This window comes from Aulonocara stuartgranti, assembly GCF_965226115.1.
Source record: "Aulonocara stuartgranti genome assembly, chromosome: 14".
Taxonomy (NCBI): Eukaryota; Metazoa; Chordata; class Actinopteri; order Cichliformes; family Cichlidae; genus Aulonocara; species Aulonocara stuartgranti.
In genome coordinates, this window is record NC_138950.1 from 40,363,729 (window position 1) to 40,368,503 (window position 4,775).

A 4,775-nucleotide genomic window follows, 5' to 3' on the forward strand; every position below is an offset into this window, starting at 1 on the left:
CGAGATCGAGACTGATTAAATTCTGTTCAGAACCAGAATCTAATAAGGCTGTGCATGAATGAGTAATCTGTAGCATCTCCAAGGTGACAGGGAGTTGTAAACGGGGTTTCTGACCAGAATTCGAACCGCCCACCCGTATCCCCGATTCTACCGGCGGGCGACACCTTTTCCCTCCTTCGGGCATGCAGCAATCAAGTGTTCCAGCGAGCCACAGTAAAAACAGGCATGAGCCCGACGCCGCCGCTCCCTCTCCTCCGGTGTCAACCGTGACCGGCCAATCTGCATAGGCTCCGGCTCGGGATTAGTGACGTAAGCCGAGGCGACAAACTCATGCGAGTCCACAGTCGGAGGCGGCGACGGTGACGTACCCGGAAACGAGCGCGGTAAACGGCGCTGGGATTTGTAGTTCCTGTCCCTCTCCCTGTCACGCAACCTGTTGTCAATGCGAAGGGAGAGGGACGCCAGTTCCTCAAAAGATTTTGGCTCATCACGGGAGGCAAGCTGGTCTTTCATACCCTCGTTCAATGCCCGGAAAAACACCCCACGCAGAGCGTCGTCAGGCCAACCGGTTTCGGCGGCGGCAGTACGAAAATCAATCAAAAAATCGGCAACCCTCTGACGGCCCTGGCGAAGATCCAGCAGCCTCTGCGCAGAACTACCCTCAGAAATGGGGTGCGCAAACGTTTTCTGGAATTCCCCCAAAAACACCTCATAAGAACAGGTTAACAAAGGATTCTTCGATAGATACGCCTCCGCCCACTTAAGTGCACGATTACGCAGTTTACCCACCAAATAAGATATCTTATTAGAATCCGCAACAAATGTGCGTGGAGAACGACCGAAAACAAGGTCGACCTGAAGCAAAAACCCGCTACAACTCCCTGGATCCCCTGAAAATGGTTCGGGCTCCGGGGACGTAGCATCACGGAAAGCTGATGTAGGTGGAGATGCAACGGCAACAGGTTGAGGCAGAGGAGCTGGTGTACCGGAGTCTTGGCCCGCGGGGCCCGAGGCGGAACCAGCAGCAGTAGAAATATCCGCTTGTAGAGCCTGGAGGGACTCCAGTATTTTACTTTGACCATCTCTAAGAGTCTGCTGCTGGGCTAACAGGAACTGAATAGATTGTTCATGACTTCCTAATATCGCCCCCTGCCTCTGAATGGCTGACCGTTCCGCGTCTGCTGAGTCCATAACTGCTGGCCAGATTCTACTGTTACGGCCGAGACCGTTTCAGACGAGTGACAGGACTCAAACGCAAGACGCCGAACAGCTCGTAAGTATATTTTAAGAATAATGTTTAATGTTTACACAAAATATTCATAAACAAAAGGTGAGCGTAGACGTTAAACTAAATAACGATCTGGTCCGGGTCAGTGAGGACAGCTATTCCGGGGATTGGACGGGAAAGCAAGTCACAAAGGGTCCAGGAAAAGGTCGGGGTCACTGTAACAGAATGCAGATGTTCAAACATAGATAAGGAGGCATATGAATATGTTGTTTGGCTCAGAATCCTCCTTCGTACTGCATACTTGCCAACGGAGGTCGGAGATGACATAGAGGGGTGAGTAGTCCGGGTGTGTTAATCCAAAAACTCCTGGCGTGGAGGCAGAGAGGCAGGTAGGTAATTTTGGTAATAGCCTGAGGGACTGCCAGAAGGTCCAGCATCCAAGTAGAAGCTCTTCGCCAGGGGTTGACAGTTAGGTGTAGCTGAAAAGATAAGATAAGATAAGATAACCTTTATTAGTCCCACACGTGGGAAATTTGTTTTGTCACAGCAGGAAGTGGACAGTGCAAAAGTTATGAGGCAAAAATTAGGATACAATAAGAATAAATACAGTACACAGCTGTACAGAATAGAATAAAATAAAATACTATATACAGTAGAATAAAATAAAATAAATATACAATAAGATAAAAATAGAATACAAATACAAATACTATATACAACTGAGTAAAAATACAACGATGACAGAAAGGATTATTGCACTTAGTGTTATTGCATATGTATGGATGTGTGTGCTTGATCAGTTAAAGTCTTTATTATGGAGTCTTTAAAAGGGAGGCGCACAAAAAACAAACATACAGTGAGGCAAGGTGATTCAAAAAAACACGTAGGGAATTTATGGTGGTGGCCTGCACTGACTGATGTTTAGCAGAGAATCTGGCGAAGAGAGATTGAGAACGCTGGCCTTATGAGTCCCCGGCTAATTACCCACAGATGTAAGCGATCAGCAAAAACACTGAGGCCCCTCCCAGGGGTGGAGACGCCGGCTCGGAGGGAGACACACTGGCACACACCCGGACCATGACACAGTGAAGTGTATTTGTTTGACATGAACTGTGCTTGTTAAAGTAAATGGATTGTTTACTTCATTTCCATACATAGTGCATGGACAGCTGTTCCAGGCAGGTGTGAGGTAAATGTTTAAAACAGACCAGAAAACCTCTGCGACCTCAGACTGTGTTCAGAGTTGTGATGCAGCAGGCAGTTATGGTGTTCACAGTCAGTTCATTGTGGTTAACTTCCTCTTTTGGAGTTTAGTCACTGGTTATACTGCAAGCACTCAAAACTGAATCAGAGTACAAACTCAGAACCACATTTATTTGTATTACATTTATATTCTGTTGTAAATATTACATATATTTTGTCAGCTTCAAAGGTCACAGATATTATATAAATTATATGCTTTTCTTTTTAAAGCACCAAAATCTCTGACTGGCTTCATGTTTTTCAGAACGCAGACAGAACAGGAAGTAAATTGCATTATTTACTCGTTCTGTGGTTATTTTCATACTTTTGCCCAACAAAAAGCTTTGAGCCTGACACAAGGGACTTTTCTTTTTAAAAAGCTCTTCATCAGAAATCATTTTAATTGTAAGACATGCTTTTGTCTATTAAATGGCCTAAAATAGCAGAAAATTTTTTTTTTCTTGTTTACATGGATATATCACACTCAAATGCTCATTCCACACCAGGAAACATGTTTGAATATTTTATTTTAAAGTTTACTGAACAATGGTCAAAATATGTCATGAGAAAAAAACACACGCTTGTATGCATACATAACAAAGAACTATTTACTCAGCCATAATTTATTAATTCACCATCTAATGCAACTAAAGGCTAAAAACGATAGTAGAATACAAAGAAAAAGTGCAAAAAGAAAGTATTGCATTACACTACACTATTGTGTTGCTGCATGAAGGTGTGCAGTCAGCTGTAATCTGGAGGCTAAATACAGTGCTATGCATGACCCTGAAACCGGTCTGACTTAGTCTATCTAGCAGCACAAATGGGAAACACCTGCATGTACTTCACAGTTCACTGAATAGCAACACGCTGCAAAAAAAACCTGTTTTTATTTTAGTAGCAGTCAGTGCCATCTGCTTCGTCCGTAATAGTTCAAACTAAGAAGTTCAGTTCTACCTAATCCTGTCTTACTTTTCTGTTTCTACTCAATAAGAAAGAAAACTGGAAGTCCACAGACGTAAACATTTACATCCTACTTACTGTTTTTTCCTGGAAATGAAAACGTGTAGTATTTTACATTGTAAACTAAACACCAAGCTCCAACTAAAATCCATACAAATCATATTAATAACAATACAAAGACAGAAAAGACAGAGAAAATGTTCAAACTCACACTCTGAAACTACACGTGTGTCATGGCAGGTCCAACAAGTCCATTGTTGTCATTATTGTGTGTTGTTGGATCCTGTATGTGTGCAGTGAATGATGCAAAGTGTAGTTTAATGAGAACAGCTGATGCAAAGAGGTTTGAGGATGACAGAGGGGATAGTGTGGCTTTGTGACTGTTTATAAAGAGTTATTGGCTGTGGACAGCGGTGTGGACTCAGACAGCACAGGCCTCAAAGACTGAGTGAAACCAAAGGGGTGGGGGGGGGGTATGACTGAAACATGAAAGATGAAAAGAGTGAGCAGTGAGCAAAACAGAGAAAGTCAGCCACCTGTTCATGAACAGTTATTTGTCTTTGTCTCAGTTGTCAGTTCAGCCCATGGGCTGTTTCTCATCACTGATGCTATCTCTGCTCTTTAAAGACTTTGTTAATAAGCCTGTCCCCACGAATGTTGTGTAATATGAATGCAAAAACATACTGCAAAATGATATCTGCAAATTATTATTGATTATTGGCAATCACAACATTTCAGAGTGAAAATAAATCAATGTGATACAACAAGGAGCTGGGATCTAAAATGGGCGCAGCGTCCTTATTGTAACAGACAGATTTTCACCATCTTAGATTTTAAGAATATCACATTAGGCTCGTTTCTAAATGAGGAAATAAGTAGAACAAGGCATTGATGAAGAGCCTTTTATAAGAATAAAGGAAATGATGTTACTTAAGCAACTATGACTGCTCTGCTCTGTATTCCAACATTGTCTTTGTGCATGCACCTAAAACGGCTTTTTTCAAACTGAAGCCTGCACCAAGGCCTGGTATAAATTGAAATAAGGATTATTCTTACTAGTATTATCATTTTGAACTCTAGTAGTGTTCAGTAATTCTAACCAAGAAGACAAATATTGAGCCCACAGCATACAGTCTGGTGAAATAAATCAGTGGTTTTACAGGACTCTGTGTGCCTGTGAAACAGTAAGTGCACCCCTACTTCTTAGTAGGGAAAGTAGCCAGAAGCTGAGCACAGTGGCAGTTTGAACATGATGGCACAATCTTCTAGGAGTGGACATCTTAACACCCCATGTTAAATGTTAGCGTTTATGGTGGTGCCGGTTTTTATGAGACTGATATCC

The 4,775-nt window shown here is 42.5% G+C and overlaps 1 long non-coding RNA gene across 1 annotated transcript; it reads right to left on the reverse strand.

The window, feature by feature from the left end:
* Positions 1-1,363: 1,363 nt before the first annotated feature.
* LOC309688356 lies at positions 1,364-2,296 on the reverse strand. The gene is made up of 3 exons (XR_014271057.1): positions 2,144-2,296; positions 1,530-1,707; positions 1,364-1,443 (listed from the first exon to the last, which is right to left on the reverse strand). It is a non-coding gene; the product is annotated as an uncharacterized lncRNA (long non-coding RNA).
* Positions 2,297-4,775: the final 2,479 nt, after the last annotated feature.